This window comes from Onychomys torridus, chromosome 22 (genome assembly GCF_903995425.1).
Source record: "Onychomys torridus chromosome 22, mOncTor1.1, whole genome shotgun sequence".
Lineage (NCBI taxonomy): Eukaryota > Metazoa > Chordata > Mammalia > Rodentia > Cricetidae > Onychomys > Onychomys torridus.
This window is the reverse complement of record NC_050464.1, coordinates 37,434,860-37,455,263: the sequence shown is the minus strand read 5'-3', so window position 1 is coordinate 37,455,263 and position 20,404 is coordinate 37,434,860. Positions and strand designations below refer to the sequence as shown.

Below are 20,404 nucleotides of genomic sequence, written 5' to 3'. Positions count from 1 at the left end.
TCTCAATTATTTAGTCAATATGGAATCAGTAGAACACAGCAGCTAACAGGAGAGGCTTTGGGCAGGCAAGATGGCTCAGGAAATAAAGGCAGTTGCTGCCAAGTCTGAACCTGAATTCTGTCCCCAGGTGTCACAAGGTCAAAGGAGAGAACAATCTTTTGCATGTTGTCCTCATATCTGTACTCCTGTGTTGTGGCACATGCATCCTCCCTCAGAAATACATAAAAACTTAAAGTGTTTTTAAACAGAGGCTTTGTAATGATGTAGATCTGTTTCCAGAACCAAATGCCATCACTTCTGGGCTGGGAGACCTTGGGCAAGTGACCCTGCCTTCCTGGTCTTCCTCATCAGAGGCCTCATCTATGTTTTAATGTCTACCTGAAAAAGATTTTGTGAGGTCTAATAAGACGAAGGAAATGACCTCTAAATGGTGACTGTTTTTGTACTTCTGTGTCCTGTACAAAACCTGCCCAGGGCGTTGAACGAATTTTACATGGTCAGCCAGTAGAGCAAGAGACACTTAATCTCAGGGTCTTTGGTTCGATCCCCACACTGGGAGCCAGATGTTGAATGAATTTTAAATGGTCTTATAATAAAAACCTGGAGTCAGATATTTAGGAAAATGCTGAGAGATCAGAGAGACAAAGGATCAAGCCGCTAGAAAAACTTCTCATCACTACCAAATCCTCAGTCTGAATGGAAGGTGAGAGCCTATCTCCATGAATCCTCTGGCTGAAAGACTCTGAGGCCTCAGCCAAACAGCTTCTTTGGCCAAAATGCTCTAGTTCCTGTCTCCTCACGCCTTATATGACTTTCTCTGCCCAGCCTTTTCACTTCCTCCCTAGTGCTGGGATTAATGGCGTGTGTGCTTCCCAAATACTGGTAGCAAAGGCATGAGATCTCAAGTTCTGGGACTAATGGTGTGTGCCACCACTGCCTGGCTCTGTTGTTCTCCTAGACTGAGTCAATCTCATGTAGTACAGGGTGACTTTGAACTCACAGAGATCCAGATGGATCTCTGCCTCCCCAGTGCTGGAATTAAAGGTGTGTGCCACCACAGCCTGGCCTCTATGTTTAATCTAGTGGATGGCTCTGTCCTCTGATCCTCAGGCAAGCCTTATCTGATACACAATACATCACCACACCAGGGCTACAGTGGCTGTGGGAATGTACAGCAGTGACAACTAGTGTTTAACAGATGGACCCACAAGACCCACCTGATGGGGAGTCCCACCTGGCAAGGCCATGGGGTCACTGGCTGTGGGAACCAGTTGTTTTCTATCTGTAATTTCTCTCATGTGCCACTACATTTCTCCACTAAGAACTGCTATGGGTGTTTTCTCACTACTTGTATATTTATACCATCTCTGGGCACATTTATACCTGTGGATGTTCTGGAAGATGATTTCTGTTTAGGCTGTATAATTTTGATGTATAGAAACAATACTAAGATTGTAGGCTTTCTATAATTTTTGTTGTTGTTGTAATCTAACTTTAAGCCATGGTGGCCTGATAAGATACAGGAGGTTATTGAGGTTATTTCAGTTTTTTTGTATCTGTTGAGATTAGCTTTGTGTCCAAGCATGTGGTTGATTTTGAAGAAGGTTACATGGGATGCTGAAAAGAAGGTATATTCTTTTGTGTTAGGGTGGAATATTCTGTAGATATCTATTAAGTCTATTTGCATCATAATGTCTGTTAGTTCCCTTATTTCTCTGTTAAGTTTCTGCCTGGCAGACCTGTCCACTGGTGAGAGTGGGGTGTTGAAATCTCCCACTACTAGTGTGTGGGGTTTGATGTGCAATTTAAGCTTCAGTAATGTTTCTATTATGAATGTTGGTGCCCTTGTATTTGGGGCATAAATAATCAGAACTGAGACTTCATCTTGTCGGATTTTCCCTGTGAGAAATATGTAGTGTCCTTCCCGATCTCTTCTGATTGATTTTTGTTTGAAGTTTTATTTTATTAGATATTAGGATAGCTACACTGGCTTACTTCCTAAATCCATTTAATTGAAATGTCTTTTCCCAGTCTTTTATTCTGAGGTGGTGTCTGTCTTTGAAGTTGAGGTGTGTTACTTGCATGCAGCAAATGGATGGATCTTGTTTTCTTTTTTTCATGATTCTTTTTTATTATTATATTTGTGTTTTAATTTTACACATCAGCCATGGATTCCCCTGTCTTCCCTGCTCCCACTCCCGCTCCCACCCCCACCTCCCTCCTATCCCCTCCCCTCCATTTCCACCTCCTCCAAGGCCAAGACTCCCCTGGGGATTCATTTAAACCTGGTGGAGTCAGTACAGGCAGGTCCAGTCCCCTCCTTCTAGGCTGATTAATGTGTCCCTGTGTAAACCCAAGGTTCCAAACAGCCAGCTCATGCACTAAAGACAGGTCCTTGTCCTACAGCCTGGATGCCTCCCAAACAGTTCAAGCTATTCAATTGTCTCACTTATCCAGAGGGCCTGATCCAGATGGAGGCTCCACAGCCTTTGGTTCATAATTCATGTGCTTCTATTCGTTTGGCTATTTGTCCCTGTGCTTTTTGCAATCTTGGTCCCAAAAATTCACGCTCTTACAGTCCCTCCTCTTTCTAGAAAATTGGACTCCTGGAGCTCCACCTGGGGCTTGGGTGGGGATCTCTGCATCCATTTCCATCAGTTATTGGAAAGTTCCAGAATGACTGTTAGGGTGTTTAGCCATCTGATCACCAGACAAGGTCAAATCAGGCTTTCTCTCAACCATTGCCAGCAGTCTACAGAGGATGTATCGTTGTGGATTTCTGGGGACCTCTCAAGCACTCTGCCTATTCCTGTTCTCATGTGGTCTTCATTTATCATGGTCTGTTATTCCTCATTCTCCCTTTCTGTTCTTGATCCAGCTGGGATATCCTGCTCCCCTAAGCTTTCTTTCCCTCAAATCTTGCCCTTCATTAATCCCACTGTCATCCAGGTTGTTCATGTAGATCTCATCCATTTCTCTGTCATTGGGTGATCCCTGTGTCTTTCCTAGGGTCCCATTTTCTAGGTAGCCTCCCTGGAGTTGTGTAGCAGTCTAGTCATCTTTGTTTTACATCTAGTATCCTACTGTGAGTGAGCACATACCATGTTTGTCCTTCTGAGTCTGGGTTACCTCACTCAGGATGATTTTTTCTAGATCTATCCATTTGTCTGCAAACCTCATGATGTCATTGTTTTTCTCTGCTGAATAGTACTCCATTGTGTATATGTACCATATTTTCTTTATCCATTCTTCAGTTGAAGGGCATCTATGTTGTTTCCAGGTTCTGGCTATTACAAACAATGCTGATATGAACATAGCTGAGCAAATGCCCTTGTGGTATGATTGAGCATTCTTTGAGTATATGCCCAAGAGCGGTATTGCTGGGTCTTGGGGGAGATGGATTCACAATTTTCTAAGGAAGTGCTATATTGATTTCCAAAGTGGCTGTACAAGCGTGCATTCCCACCAGCATGGAGGAGAGTTCCCCTTGCTCCACATCCTCTCCAGCATAAGCTGTCTTCTGTGCTTTTGATCTTAGCCATTCTGACAGGTGTAAGGTGGTATCTCAGAGTCATTTTGATTTGCATTTCCTGGATAATTAGGGATGTTGAGCAGTTCCTTAAATGTCTTTCAGCCATTTGAACTGCCTCTGTTGAGAATTGTCTGTTTAGTTCTATATCCCATTTCTAAATTGGACTGTTGGGCATTTTGTTGTCTAATTTCTTGAGTTCTTTATATATTCTGGATATCAGCCCTCTGTCAGATGTGGGGTTGGTGAAGACCTTTTCCCATTCTGTAGGCTGTTGCTCTGTCTTGTTGACCGTGTCCTTTGTTCTACAAAAGCTTCTTAGTTTCAACAGGTCCCATTGATTGATTGTTTCTCTCAGTGTCTCTGCTACTGGTGTTATATTTAGAAAGTGATTTCCGGTGCCAATGTGTTCAAGAGTACTTCCTACTTTCTCTTCTATCAGGTTCAGAGTAACTGGATTTATGTTGAGGTCTTTGATCCTCTTGGACTTAAGTTTTGTGCATGCTGACAGATATGGGTCTATTTGCAGCCTTCTACACATTGACATCCAGTTATGCCAGCACCATTTGTTGAAGATGCTTTCTTTTTTCCATTGTACATTTTTGGCTTCTTTGTCAAAAATATTATGTTCATAAGTGTGCAGGTTAATGTCAGAGTCTTCAATTCAATTCCATTGGTCCACATGCCAGTTTTTATGCCAGTACCAAGCTGTTTTTATTACTCTTAGTAGCTCTATAGTAGAGCTTGAGGTCTGGGATCATGATGCCCCCAGAGGTTGTTTTATTGTACAGGATTCTTTTGGCTATCCTGGTTTTTTTTGTTTTTCCATATGAAGTTGAGTATGATTCTTTCTAGATCTGTGAAGAATTGTGTTGGTAATTTGATGGGGATTGTGTTGAATCTGTAGATTGCTTTTGGTAAGATTGCCATTTTTACTATGTTAATCCTGCCTATCCATGAGCATGGGAGATCTTCCCATTTTATGACATTTTCTTCAATTTCTTTTTTCAGGGACCTAAAGTTCTTGTCATATAGGTCCTTCACATGCTTAGTTAGAGTAACCCCAAGGTATTTTATATCATTTGTGGCTATTGTAAAGGGTGATATATCTCTGATTTCCTTCTCAGCCTGTTTGTCCTATTTGTCTATAGGAGGGATACTGTTTTTTTTGAGTTGATCTTGTATCCTGCTATGTTGCTGAAGGTTTTTATTAGCTGTATCAGTTCCTTGGTTGAATTTTTTGGGTCACTCATATATACTATCATGTCATCTGCAAATAAGGAAAGCTTGACTTCTTCCTTTCCAATTTGTATCCCCTTAATCTCCTTATGTTATCTTATAGCTCTGGCTAGAACTTCAAGTACTATATTGAATAAGTAGGGGGAGAGGGGACAGCCTTGCCTTGTTCCTGATTTTAGTGGTATTGCTTTGAGTTTCTCTCCATTTAATTTCATGTTGGCTGTTGGCTTGCTGTAGGTTGCCTTTATTATATTTAGGTATGTTCCCTGTATTCCTGATCACTCCAAGACCTTTATCATGAAGGGGTGCTGGATTTTGTCAAATGCCTTTTCTGCGTCTAGTGAGATGATTATGTTTTTTTCTTTAAGTTTGTTTATATGGTGTATTACATTAATGGACTTTCATATGTTGAACCACCTTTGCATCTCTGGGATGAAGCCTACTTGATCATGGTGGATAATTGTTTTGATGTGTTCTTGGAGTCTGTTTGCCAGTATTTTATTGAGTATTTTTGCATCAATGCTCATGAGAGAGATCGGTCTGTAGTTCTCTTTTTTTGATGCATCTTTGTTTGGTTTAGGAATCAGGGTAATTGTAGCCTCATAGAAGGAGTTTGGTAATATTTAAAACAATTTAAAGAGTATTGGTATTAAGTCTTCTTTGAAGATCTGGTAGAACTCTGCAGTGAAACCATCTGGTCCTGGGCTTTTTTTGGTTGGGAGACTTTTAAAGCCTGATTCTATTTCCTTAGGGAGTTATTGGACTATTTAAATGTTTATCTGATCTTGATTTAACTTAGATGTGTGGTACCTATCCAGGAAATTATCCATTTCTTGTAGATTTTCCAGTTTTGTGGAGTAGAGGTTTTTGAAGTATGACCTGATGATTCTCTGGGTTTCCTCATTGTCTGTTGTTATGTCCCCATTTTCATTTCTGATTTTGTTAATTTGGATGCTCTCTCTCTGTCTTTTGGTTAGTTTGGATAAGGGCTTGTTTATCTTGTTGATCTTCTCAAAGAACCAACTCTTTGTTTCATTAATCCTTTGTATTGTTCTCTTTATTTCTATTTTATTGATTTCAGCTGTCAATTTGATAATTTCCTGGCGTCTGTTCCTCCTGGGAGACTTTGCCTTTTCCTGTTCAAGGGCTTTCAGGTGTGCTGTCAAGTCACTAGCATGAGATTTCCTCCAGCTTCTTTATGTGGGCATTTAGTGCTATGAATTTCCCTCTTAGCACTGCTTTTATAGTGTCCCGTAAGTTTGGGTATGTGGTGTATTCATTTTCATTGATCTCTAGGAAGTCTTTAATTTCTTTCTTTATTTCTTCCTTAACCCATTGGTGATTCAGTTGAGCATTATTCAGTTTCCATGAGATTGTAGGATTTCTGTAGTTTTTTCTGTTGTTGAAATCTAACTTTAAACCATGGTGGTCCGATAGAACACAGGAGGTTATTCTAATTGTTTTGTGTCTGTTGAGATTTGATTTGTGTCCAAGTATCTGGTTGATTTTAGAGAAGGTTCCATGGTGTGCTGAGAAGAAGGTATATTCTTTTTTGTTTGGGTGGAATGTGCTGTAGATATCAATTATGTCCATTTGAGCCATAACATCAGTTAAGACCATTATGTCTCTGTCAAGTTTCAATTTGGCCGATGTGTCCAGAGGTGAAAGTGAGATGTTGAAGTCTCCCACTATTAATGTGTGGGGTTTTATATGTGATTTAAGCTTTAGTAATGTTTCTTTTACATATGTGGGTGCCCTTGTGTTTGGGGCATAAATGTTCAGAATTGAGACTTCATCTTGGTGGATCTTTCCTGCGATGAGTATGTAATGTCCTTCATCATCTCTTTTGATTGATTTTAGTTTGAAGTCTCTTTTGATGGATATTAGGATGGCTACACCAGCTTGCTTCTTAAGACCATTTGATTGGAAAGTCTTTTCCCAGCCTTTAATTCTTAGGAGGTGTCTGTCTTTGAATTTGAGGTGTGTTTCTTGTATGCAGCAGAAAGATGGGTTCTGTTTTCATATCCATTCTGTTACTCTGTGTTTTTTTATAGGTGAATTAAGTCCATTGATATTAAGGGATATTAATGACCAGTGATTGTTCGTTCCTGTTGTTATTTTTATTTTTTGGTGGTAGTGTGTGTGTACTTCTCTTCTTTGGGGTTTACGGCTGTGGTGTTATCTATTGCCTGTGTTTTCATGGGTGTATCTGCCTTCCTTAGGTTGGAATTTTCCTTCTAGTGCTTTCTGTAGGGCTGGGTTTGTGGATAATATTGTTTAAATCTGGTTTTGTCTTGGAAGGTCTTGTTCACTCCATCTATGATGATTGAAAGTTTTGCTGGGTATATTAGTCTAGGCTGGCATCCATGGTATCTTAGTGTCTGCATTATATCTGTCCAGGTCCTTCTGGCTTTCAAAGTCTCCATTGGGAAATCAGATGTTATTCTGATGGGTTTGCCTTTATAAGTCACTTGGCCTTTTTCCTTTGCTGCCCTTAATATTCTTTTTTTATTCTGTATGTTTAGTTGTTTAATTATTATGTGGTGAGGGACTTTTTTGGGGGGTCTAGTCTGTTTGGTGTTCTATAGGCTTCTTGTATCTTCATAGGCATTTCCTTCTTTAAGTTGGGAAAGTTTTCTTCTATGATCTTGTTAAATATATTTTCTGTGCCTTTGAATTGGTATTCTTCTCTTTCCTCTATCCCTATTATTCATAGGTTTGGTCTTTTCATGGTGTTCCAAATTTCTTGGACATTCTGGGTCATGACTTTGTTGGTTTTAGTGTTTTATTTGACTGATGAATCTATTTCTTCTAACGTATCTTCAGCACCAGAGATCCTCTCTTCCATCTCTTGCATTCTATTGGTTATACTTGCATCTGAAGTTCCTGTTTGTTTACTCAGATTTTCTATTTCCAGCATTCCTTCTGCTAGTGTCTTCTTCATTTTTTCTATTTCCCTCTTCAGGTCTTGGACTGTTTCCCTTGCTTTTTCATGATTTTCTTTCAGGGACTTATTGTTTTCTTGTGTTTTAATTTTCCTTTCCTCTAGTTTTTTATAGCATTCTTCCCATTTTTTGTTTGTCTGTTCCTCCACTTTAGTTTTGATTTCTTCTATATAAGGCTCTAGCCTCTCCATGATGGTATTGATAAGGTTGTTTTCTTCTGCTTCTTCCATTCTGTGATGTTCAGGTCTAGCTGTTGGAGAAGGGCTAGGTTCTGGTGATTCTGTATTGCTCTTTATTTTGTTGTATGTACTTCTGCCTTGATGTCTGCCCATCTCCACTTGGGTTCATTCTTGGTCTTATCAGTGTACTTGGTCCAGACAGAGCTGACAGATTTAGGGAGCCTCTCTCTGGTCCAGATGGAAGCTCTGGGCCGGATGGGAGCTCTGGTCCAGATGAGAGAGCTGGCCCGATAGGAGCTGGGGGCTGGACTCTGAGTCTCAGGAAGTCCCTGGGGTCTCCTTATCTGGTCCATGTGGGAGCTCCTCTTGTCCAGATGGGAGTTCCAGGATAGGATGGAAGCTCTGGTCTAGATGGGAGTTCCGGGGCAGGATGGAATGCTGGACACTGGTCTCTAAGTCTCTGGAAGTGGCTGGGGTCTCCAGCAGATGGGTGTGGGGGCAAGGCGTTGAGGTTGTAGTGTCCACTGGAGGGTCTCTCTGGTCCAGATGGGAGTTCTGGGGTGGATGGGAACTGGGGGCTGGTCTCTGAGTCTCAGGAAGTGGCTGGGGTCTTGAGCAAATGGGTGTGGGGGCAGGGTGTGGAGAATGCAGGGTCTGCCTGCAGTCTTGGAAAAGGGGAGCCTTCCCACAGGGTCCGCTGATTGGCCAGACACTGGGGCCAAGTTGGGCAGGTCCTCCCAGGATGTTGCCCAGGGTGGCACCCAGGGGCATTTGCCTCTCTGACTATAACCCCAGGCACTCACCTCTGATCCATATGGGAATTCCGGGTGGATGGGAGCTGGGGGCTGGTCTCTGAGTCTCAGGAAGTGGCTGGGGTCTCGGGCAAATGGGTGTGGGGGCAGGGTGTGGAGACTGCAGGGTCTGCCTGCAGTCTTGGAAAAGGGGAACCTTCCCACAGGGCCTGATGATTGGCCTGAAACTGGGGCCAAGTTGGGCAGGTCCTCCCAGGATGGTGCCCAGGGGTGGGACCCAGGGGTGGTTGCCTCTCTGACTATAACCCCAGGCACTCACCTCTGGTCCAGATGGGAGTTCCAGGGATCTTGTTTTCATATCCATTCTGTTAGCCTGTGTCTTTTTATAGGCAAATTGAGACCATTGATATTGATGGATATTAATGACCAGTGTTTCCCTTCTTTAGTATTTGTGGGTATGGGACTATCTATAGCATGTGTTTTCATGGGTGTATCTAACTTCTTTAGGTTGGATTTTTCATTCAAGTGCTTTTTGTAGGGCTGGACTTGTGGAGAGGTATTGTTTAAATCTGGTTTTAAAATGGAATATTTTGTTTTCTCCGTCTATGTTGATTGAGAGTTTTTGTGGGTATAATAGTTTGGGTTGGCATCCACGATCTCTTATTATCTACATAACGTCTGTCCAGGACCTTCTGGCTTTTAGAGTCTCCATTGAGAAATCAGGTGTTATTCTTATGAATCTACCTTTATATGTTACTTGGCCTTTTTTCTTTGCAGCTCTCAATATTTTTTCTTTATTCTGTATGTTTAATGGTTTGATTATTATGTGGTGAGGGGTCTTTTTTTTTGGATCCAGTCTATTTGGTGTTCTGTAACCTTCTTGTATTTTTATAGGCATTTCCTTCTTTAGGTTGGGAAAGTTTTCTTCTATGATTTTGTTGAATATATTTTCTGTGCCTTTGAGTTGGTATTTTTCTTCTTCTATCCCTATTATTCTTAGGTTTGGGTTTGGTCTTTTCATGGTGTTCCTAATTTCCTGGACATTTTGGGTCATGACTCTGTTGGCTTTCGTGTTTTCTTTGACTGATGAATCTATTTCCTCTACTGTATCTTAAATGCCAGAAATATATTCTTCCATCTCTTGCATTCTGTTGATTATGCTTGCATCTGTAGTTCCTGTTCATTTACTCAGATTTTTCCACTTCCAGCATTACCTCAGTTTGTGTCTTCTTTATTGTCTCCATTTTAGTTTTGAGCTATTTCCCTCACTTGTTTAATTACTTTCTCTTGGATTTCAAGGGTTTTACTGATTTTTTTCCCCATTTTTTTGTTTGACTTTTCCTCAATTTCATTAAGGGAATTTTTCATTTCCTCTTTTAAGATCTCTAATATCCTCTTAAAGTCATTTTTATGGTAGATATCTTCTGTTTCTTCTGTGTTGGGATGTTCAGTTCTTGCTGATGTAGGTTCTGATTGAGCCATATTGGTTTTTATGTTGTTGACTGTATTTTTGCACTGGAGTCTACCCATCACTTTCTCCACTTGGTATAAGCGGTGTGTGTGTCTGAGGGATCCTTTCTTGGTCTGATTGATAATCTTGATTCAGTGGAAGCTCTTGGTCTAGTTGATGCTGATGGACTCTTTGTCTCAGGGAGCAGCTCTTAGTCCAACTGATGCTAGTGGGCTCTATCTCAGGGAGTGGCTGTAGTCTTAGCATGTGGTAGATAGTGGTAGTCTGACCTGTCTGCAAGAGGTCTGCCTGCCAACTGGCCTCTTATTCCAGTCGGGTGCTGGCAGGCTCTGTCTTGGGAACAGTTGCCCATTTCCAATTTTCAAATGGAGTTTGTAGCCTAGTAAGTTGAGACTATGATGCAAGCCTGTAGACCTGAGTTCAATTCCTGAAACCCATTAAAAGGTAGAAGGAGAGAAATGACTCCACAGTATCATCCCCTGACCTCCACATGGGCACACAAGTGATCTCTGCAATGTCTCTCAGTCTCTCTCTCTCTCTCTCTCTCTCTCTCTCTCTCTCTGTGTGTGTGTGTGTGTGTGTGTCTTACACACACATTAATTAAACAGTAATTAATTAAAGATCATATTTGTAACTACATCTACCTCATAAGTTGTGTGAGATTCTTGGGATAGACTTACCACCACATGGTTTATACAGTAAACATGGAGGATTGTTAAGGCCAGCTTCTACTTCCTGGAACCACATGTCACTACCTGTATTACTCAGACCCAATCCTACGAGCAATGTTTATATCTTCTTTTGACCTCAAAGCATCCATGGGGGAGGGACTTGGCACATGGCCAGTCACTGACTTGAGCTGGTTGGGATGTTGAGCTAGCCTTTTCTCTTCGTCTCTGTGACAGCACTGATTCAGGATCTGTCACCATCTACAGCAGCTCTGCAGGTTGGGACTGTGTGTGAGGGTGCACATATTCTACTTCTGTGTACACACACAGTAGTCACAGGCTCGTGTGCTGACTGGACACAGAGCACAGCTACAGGACTATAAAGAGGAGTCACTGAGTCCTCCCCTCACTCAGGATGAAACTGCTTCTGCTGGTCACTCTGCTTTCAGGAAGGAACCTTGTCCTCTCTGAGTGCCCCCCATTCTTCTTCTCTTAACAGCCCCCCAGGCTGGTCACACGTGAATTTCTGGTTTTGGCTTCTCATTGGGGCCTAATAGCCTTTGGGTTGTGGACCCCCATGTCCACAACATCTGGAATGTTTACTCTCTAGGCCTGAACTCAGATGACCCATTAGAAAAGTCCACTCCATTCACCTACCTGAGCAAAGAAAGCATCTTACTGCCCTGACACTGATTTCCTTGGCCCTAAGGTGCCCTGAATATTTGAGTTTTCTTTTCTTTTTAAATATATTGACTTTTATTGTATTGTATGAGTGCTTTGCCTGCATGTGCATCTGTGAACTGTGTCTGAGCAGTGCCTACAGAGTCCAGAGGAGGGGTTTGGTCTTCCAGAACTGGGGTCATAGACAGTTGTGAGCTGCCATGTGGCTGCTGGACCTGAGCTTGGGTCTTACACAAGCTCAACAAGTGATCTTGACTGCAGAGCCATCTCTCAGGTCCTTATTATTATTTTTATAGGCTTATATAATTCTGACTCAGGCTGTCCTCCAACCTGACATTCTAGCCAAAGACTTACCTCAACTTCCCTAGTGTTAGGATTACATGCAGAACTATAAAGAGAGAAGTCACTTGAGTCCTCCACACACACTCAGGATGAAACTCCTTCTGCTGATCACTCTGCTCGCAGGTAGGACCCTTGTCTGCCCTGGGTGCCCCACCATCTCCCTGGTCTTCAATGCACAGCTGCCCACTCTTCCCCCCCCCCCCGAAGTTCTGATTTGAGGTTGCAATTCTGTATTTTGTTGTTACCATTTTACCTGAGAAGGTTTCTCAGAGTAGTGATGATTGTCCTGCAACTCACTCTATGAACCAGGATGGATTTCAATTCATATATCCACCTGCCTCAGCCTCCAGAGTGCTGAGATTTCACAGTGTGTGTTCCACTGTACCTGATTTCCCTTGCATTTTAATGGTGACCTGTAGCCCACTGCAGACTGAATCCTGGCTTATTTACCTACTCCTCAGCTGATGAACAGTTTGTTATGTCAAACGCTGACATTGCAATGATGATCTTACCATTATTCTTATATATAAGCTGTGCATGGCCATACAACAGATTCTTTCTCATTCTTCCAGTGTAAAACAATGAGCATGTGTTGGCTGCTTCTTTGGCTCAAGGTCTCAGCTAGAACTGTGGTGAATCCCACTAAGGCTAGGGTAGGGTAGCTTTCAAACTCAAGAGATGGTAGAATTTTTGGGTTATTGAATTAATAGTTCAGTTTTTCCCTGGCTGCTGACTGGAGAGTGTTCTCAACTCCTTAACACAGAGAGCACAGGGCAGTTCACAGTGTGGTGGCAGTCTGTCCTGACAGTGAGTAATGAGCAGGCAAGCAAGGCAAAAGGCAATGTCTATAGAATTTAATCCTGGAGATTTATCCTAGCCCAGTAGATAACATCCTACTTAGGCTTGCCTGTCCTCTGACCTCCTCATGTGTAGTATGACATTTATAAGTGCTCCCAAGAGCTTGCTTTCAACCTGTGTTGGGTAAACACACACACACACACACACACACACACACACACACACACACACACACACACCTCTATTCACTCCTCTCTCCATGCAGCAGCTGATAGCAGTCAAGGAGGAAGTGTCAATAAGTGATGGTCATGATCTGTTGTGGGTCATGGTGCAGTTACAGTTATACCAATTGATAGTTCAGATGTCACCCCCACCAGAAGACTGATTCTCAGATCGGGTACCCTGTCAGGCATGACCTTAAGTCCATCAACTCTGAAAATGTTGCTTTCATCTGTAATTTCACTGTTCAAGATCAGCTATGATATCTCCCCATGTACCATGCATTTTTGTGTAATCTGTACTTAAAACGTCATGATTACATCTTAATGTTTTGGACAGACATATATCCGTTTCTTTCCTTTGCTGTAGCGTCCTGATATGAACTCTGAAGAGGACTTGAGGTCCTCAGAGGCTCCTGATGAGGAAGATAGCAGGCAGGCATCAGACCCTGGTAAAGCCAAGAGAGACTGATGTAGTGTCCTGTGCATTCTTGCAGCAGGAGCTACTGCATTCAGAATCAGCTCTAAGTCTAGGTGGAAGTCTGACAGTGTGTTCCAGTGCAACATCCCTTCAATTTATCCCATGACGGAGTACAGCCTCTATGGCCACTACTGTGACTATGCCACCAGGGAAAATCGGGTGGCAGACTTAGACTGGTGAGTGATCCATCTGGGTGGAGTCTGGCTGGTCTGGGTTGGTGGGGACAGGACACAAGCAGGACATCTCATGAGGCAATAATATGAGGCATGCGTATTCATCATATATCATGTATTTTGTTTTGTTTGTTTATTATTTATTTGTTTATTGTTTGTTTGTTTTGTTTTCAGACAAGGGTTCTCTGTGTGGCCCTAGTTGTCCTAGAACTCTCTGTGGAGACCATGCTGGCCTTGAACTCAGAGATCTTGCAGCCTCTGCCTCCAAAGTACTGAGATTTAAGGTATGCATCAGCACCCCCAACATGTATTTTCACCTCTTGTCACGTAAAGAAATGAGATCAAGGGTTGGGGATTTAGCTCAGTGGTAGAGTGCTTGCCTAGCAAGCGCAAGGCCCTGGGTTTGATTCTCAGCTCAAAAAAAAAAAAAGAAAGAAAGAAAGTAAGAAAGAAAGAAAGAAAGAAAGAAAGAAAGAAGAAGGAAGGAAGGAAGGAAGGAAGGAAGGAAGAAAGAAAGAAAGAAAGAAAGAAAGAAAGAAAGAAAGAAAGAAAGAAAGGAAGGAAGAAGGAAAAAGAAATGAGTTCAAGAGGACCCTGTATCTAGTGGTCACTGAAACAGAATGTGTGAGATGTAAATGGTGGACAGTGCTGGACTCAGGCACCAGACTAGGGCAAGGCCAACCATCAGAGACACCATCAAACATTGACTTTAAAATGTCAGTGAAGCTTTGGAATATATAATTTCACTTTGTGCCTGTAGCTTTGTTTTAAAAAAAATCACTTTTTGAATACAGGCTCTCACTTATGTATCCCTGACTGATCTCAAACTCAGAGATCCGTCTGCCTCTGCCTCCCAAGTTCTGAGAGTAAAGGCTAGTACTGACCACACTCCACAGAAATGGCTTTCAATGAATATGTGCTTAATAGAAATCACAGATTTTTGAGCCTGAGGAAGGTTACTTGTGGATCATCCACGTTTAAGTCATCCTGACATGCTTGAGAAAGACTGCAGGTGTGAACTGACCTCCTATGGGTCCATCTCCTCCCTCAGCTGTTCCTTCCTATCTCCAGGTGCTGCCAGATTCGTGACATTTGCTATGATCTGGTCAAGAAGCTGGAAAACTGCAAGTCCCTCATAGATGACCCCAAAATCACCTTGTATACATATTCATGCTCTGGGAATGAGGTCACCTGCAGGGGTAGGTTTACTCTCTGGGACATCAGGACTCTGGGTGGCCCTGTATTGGTTGCCTTATGGAGAGCCTGCTCCAAGGCCACCTCCAGGGAACTGCAAGAAAATCCAGGAATGTGGAGAAGGCTTGGGAAAAGTTCTTATGTATCTGAGGGCTAGACTTTGTCTGTCTGAGGGGTAAATAATAAGGAAACACACATGATTTCTGATGATAACTTTCTTTTTTACATCAACTTAAGAAATCCTCTCTCTTAAAATCTCTCTGAAAGTATCTCTGTCTCCACACAGTTACATCTCTTTACATACAGCTACATTTTCCACACGCACTTACACAGCCTCCTCTTCTCTCTGAAAATCTCTTTCTCTTCTGCCTAGATATTCATGTTCTCTCCCCAGCTCCTTCTACACACACACACTGACACTCACACACACAGACACACACACACATTGACACACACACACACACACACACACACACACACACACACACACACACACACACACACTGACACACACACACACACACACACATGCACCCTCACTCACTGCTGCTCTTTCCACAGTTCCCTCACACAGCTCTTCCTTCATGGTAACAGCTCTTACACCCAGCTCTCCACACAGGTCTCTCTCCACACCTCTGCCGCTGCTGCCTCACAGCCAAACTCTGGACAATTGTAAGTTACATTTTCAGGGCACTACCCATTCTCACAACACAAGATAAGTCACATAGTTTCTCTTGGGCTAGGAATGTCACACTGACCCATGCACACAGCTCTAAGATAGTGGGGGATCCCAGACAGTAAACAATTGGCTGAACCTTGAGCTGTCAGAAAGGGAACTACACCAAGGAGCTAAGTCTCAGTGTAAACAGCCTGGCCGGGATTAGCAATGACAACATCTGGCAATTAGTCTTTGAGCATTTTCTGCAGGGCAATTTAGTCTGCTTTGAATTTGTTCTGAAGTTCAAAATTTGCTGTCCGTGTAAAAGGCTGTCTTTGTGACTGGGAATTCTATGTCAGTCAGTGTAACATAAAATGTCCTAGTATTGTTTCTATACATCAAAATTATACAGCCTAAACAGAACTCATCTTCCAGAACATCCACAGCTATACATGTGCACAAAGATGGAATAAACACACAAGCAATGCAAAAACAGCCGTAGCAGTTCTTAGGGAAGATATGTAGTGGCACATGAGAGAAATTACTGACAGAAAACAATTGGTTCCCACAGCCAGTGACCCCATGGCCTTGCCAGGTGGGACTCCCCATCAGGTGGGTCTTGTGGGTCCATCTGTTAAACACTAGTTGTCACTGCTGTACATTCCCACAGCCCCTGCATCCCTGGTGTGGTGATATACTGTGCATCAAATAAGGTTTGTCTGAGGATCAGAGGACAGAGGCAGCCACTAGATGAAATAGAGGTCCAGTAGAGGTGGCACACACCTTTAATCCTACACTCAAGAGGCAGAGGATCTCTGTGAGTTCAAAGCCACCTTGGTCTACAGGAGACTGCGTCAGTCTAGGAGAGAAACAGAGCCAGGCAGTGGTGGCACACACCTTTCATCATAGCCCTTGAGATCTCATGCCTTTGCTACCAGTATATGGGAAGCATAGACATCATTAATCCGTGCACTAGGGAGGAAGTGAAATGGCTGGACAGGGAAAGGGATATAAGGCCTGCAGAGACAGGAACTAGGGCATTTTTGACTGAGGAAGCTTCTCAGCTGAGGATTCAGAGGCTTTCAGTCAGGATTCATGAAGATAGGATCTCACCTTCCATTCAGTCTGAGGATTCTGTAGTGGTGAGAAGTTTCTCTATTAGCTTGTTCCTTTGTCTCTCTGGTCTTTCAGCATTTACCCCAATATCTGGCTCTGGGACTTTATTATAAGACCATTTAAAATTCATGCAATATCTGGTGCCCAATGTGGGGCTCGAACTTAAGACTCTGAGATTAACAGTCTTATGCTCTACCAACTGACCATTTAAACTTTGTGCAACACCCTGGCATGTGGGAAGGGACAGGGAAGTAACAAGGACAGTCATGTCCTTGGTCTCATTTGACCTCACAACAGTCTAATCGTGAATACTAAAGTATAGATGAGATCACTGATGTGGAAGATGAGGAAGGCAGGGTCACCTGCCCAAGGTTGCCCAACTTAGAAGTGATGACATTTGGTTCTTGAACACAGATCTTCATCACTCCAAAGTATCTTTTTAAACAACTTTTCAAGGTTTTATGTATTTCTGGGGGAGGCATGCCTGTGCCACAACACAGGTGTGGAGGTCTGAGGACAACTTGCCGGAATCTGTTCTCTCCTTCACCCATGTGAGTCCTGGGGAAGGAACTCAGGTTAAGACCTGGTAGCAAGGGCCTTTGTTCCCTGAGCCATCTTGCCTGCCCAAAGCCTCTCCTGTTAGCTGCTGTGTTCTACTGATTCCATATTGACTAAACAATTGAAAGGAACATCATTGGCTAAAAGTCAGATACTGGACAAAACACCTATGCAGGGCAAGATTTTTTCTTCCCATTTTACAGGTGAGGATTCAGAGAGCTGGTAATATAGTTCAGTGGCTAGAGCACTTGTGTAGCATGCAAAGAGTCCTGGGTTCCATCTCCAGAACACATGAACTGAGTGTCATGGTTCACACCTGCCATCGAGCACGTGGGAGGTGGAGGCAGGAGGATTGTGTTAAATCATGTAATTTTAGTAGTAATTAATATTTGTTTTCTGGATTTTAACATTAAGTATCCATGTTTAATATTTTTATGTATAGGAATGATTTGGCTACCTGTCTCTTCTTCAGTCACTGCCTACCATGTCTTTAGAGCCTGAGTCTCTCACTAAACATGACACACACCTTTAGCTAGTCTGACTGACCACCAAGTTTTGGGACTGGTATTCCCCACTTCCAAATAGAGTTACAGATGCCCCAAGCACATCTTGCTTTTTACATGGGCCCTGTGCCTTCTAGGTCAGGCCCTCACACTTTTATGACAACCACATTACCAACCACAATGTCATTCCAGCCCACATCAAATGATTTTTTTATTATAAGTGTGTTTCAGCAATTTGGACAACTCAATGTCCTTTTGTGTGCTTTGTCTCTCAACCCAAAGGCTGTACCCTTGGGAGGACCACTGGTTTCTTTTGGCTACAAATTGCAGGGAGCAGGGTCAGGGGCTCCATTCAGCTTCCTTTCCTGTTTCTCTCCAGGCAGAAACAACACCTGTGAGAACTTGATCTGCAACTGTGACCGCCAGGCTGCCATCTGCTTCTCCCAGGCTCCAAACAACAAGGGGAACAAAGGTATTTACTGTTAGACTTGTCACCTCAGTGACTGCCTACACCATCACTGCCTGCCTGGTTGTGGTCACTACTCGCTGTGCCCTCTAATAAAGCTCATCTAGAAAGAAATCAGCTTTGGTGATTGTATTCTCTGTCTATGGAACATAACTATATCCCCAGAGAACATCATTTATTTAGCCCTGGAAGCTGCAGATTAATAGGAAAGATGTTTCCAGGGAGCAAGCACCTTGAAGAGTGAGTGATGAGCGGTTTTTATCCCTGGACTCTGGGGTGGAGAGGTAGGAAGATCTCTTGAGTTCAAGGCAAACTTGGTCTAAAAAGCAAGTTCCAGCACATCCAGGACATCCAGGACTATTACACAAAGAAATCCTGTCTTAAAAAAGAAACTAATCAATCAATCAATCAATCAATCAATCAAAATAAAGAAGAAGCCAGCCTGAGATACACAGTGGGTAGGCGGGACAGATAAGGAAGGAAAATGGAAAGAAAAGGGGGGAGTGGAGCTGTGGGAAGCAAAGGAAAGAAAGACAGAGAGGTTAGGAGGGGAGGGAAGAGAGAAAGATGCAGTGTCACATGGGCACTAAAGGGATCATCTTGTCTCCAAAAATACTAAACTTGCTGGGTGGTGTCCATGCAGGCCTTTAATCCTGGCACTGGAGATGCAGATAGGTGGATCTCTGCAAATTTGAGGCCAAGCAGGTCTATAGAGCAAGTTCCAGAGCATGCTCCAAAGCCAGAAAAAATCCTGTCTCAATAAACAAAACAAACAAACAAACAAAAAAAACCGCCTCCCCTCAAAAAACACTGGACTTGAATTGCTTCTGCTGTGTGCTCCTCATGAGAAACTGGATATAGGGGCTGGAGAGATGGTTCAGAGGTTAAGAACACCGTTTGTCTTAATAGAACCATTTGAATTTTCTTGCTAACAGAACATAGGAGAATCTTCTGATGTATACACAAACTTAAATTGCTGTTTCTGCTGGCTTTAGGTTTGCTTGTTCATTAGTTGTTTTCTCCTGGGTTCTTGCACCATCCTGCCTCAGCTCTATGCTCCAGGAAGTTGTTCACAACTGCAGGAACTCTAGTATCCTGGAATGCACTCCAACTTGGAGACGCTGTCTTTTTTCTGCCTGATAAGCTCAAAGAAGAGCTTTTTTTTTTTTACTACCTGTAAAGCTCAAAGAAAGAATTATCCCAGTTTGCATTCATAGCCCACAAAGTTAGAAAACTGAAGAATGTTTCTGTCTAGTTGCCTAATTTACCTTAAATAATTTTTTCTACATGCTCTTACACTTTTAAGTGTTTCCTGCAGTATATCCCTACACTATATCTTATACTAATTTTTTTCACAGATAGAAAAAGAAAGAGATAGAAGATAGAAATCTTTATAGAGGAGATTTTTGTGCTGCAGCATCTGACATACTTCCAGTCCATTTTTTCCTTTTCTCTAGAGGATAAAACCCCCTGCCCTTATTAATATCTATATTCCATTACAACACTGGATATGCCCCTTTTTTTCCCTGGCAAGAGCTAACACAATACTTTTCCCAAAATCTCTGCATAAAACTTTTATTATTTTCCTCTGTATTTAGTCCCTATTCCTTTGTCTTTAGTCTCTGTTCCCCTTTCTTTCATGCCTGTTCATGGTGTCATTCTGCAGGGTGCTTACCGACCAACCCCACAGTTCCTCAGAGTTAACTTGAATGAGATCAGCAAGAAATATTAAATAGGAGGATTTAGAGTGTGAAGATAAACAGAAAATACAGGATAGCCTCCAGAGGGCCTGGAATCTATCACAATGGGAACTGACTGTCTCTGACCTAAGGTATTTTTAGAAAAACCAAGGGGTTGGAACAAAAGACCCCCCCCCTCTTCTGAGCATAGCCAAGTGCAGATTATCTCAGACACCTGCACTCAGGCCCATGATCCAATCATCTTGTCTATGCAGACCTGCTGAGTAAAGCCACTAGAAATCAGAAAATGGCCTTCCACAAGGTTGCAATTCTTAATTTCTGGCATTTTACATGAGAGGGTTTCTTTGATTAGCAATGGCTGGTCTGGGATTCACTCTATAGACCATCCTGGCTTTGAACTCAGATATTCACCTGCCTCAGACTCCAGAGTGCTGGGAACATAATTTGTGTGTTCCACAGTACCTGGATTCTCCTTCATTTTAATGATGACCAAGTATCCCACTGCAGACTAAATTCTGGTCATTTACCTATTCCTCAGCTGATGAACGGTTTGTCTATGAGCTGTGCATAGCCATACAACAGATTCCTCCTAATTCTTCCAGTGTAAAACAATGAGCATGTGTTGGCTGCTTCTCTGGCTCAAGGTCTCAGCTAGAACTGTGATGAATCCCACTGCTGGCTAAGGCTAGGGATTCCCCTAGGCTTGAGTAGGGGTGGGGCAACTTTCAAACTC

The 20,404-nt window shown here is 42.7% G+C and overlaps 1 pseudogene; it reads left to right on the top strand.

Annotated features, from left to right (window-relative positions):
* Positions 1-20,404, top strand: part of LOC118572228 — a 33,956-nt pseudogene that overhangs the window by 11,509 nt on the left and 2,043 nt on the right.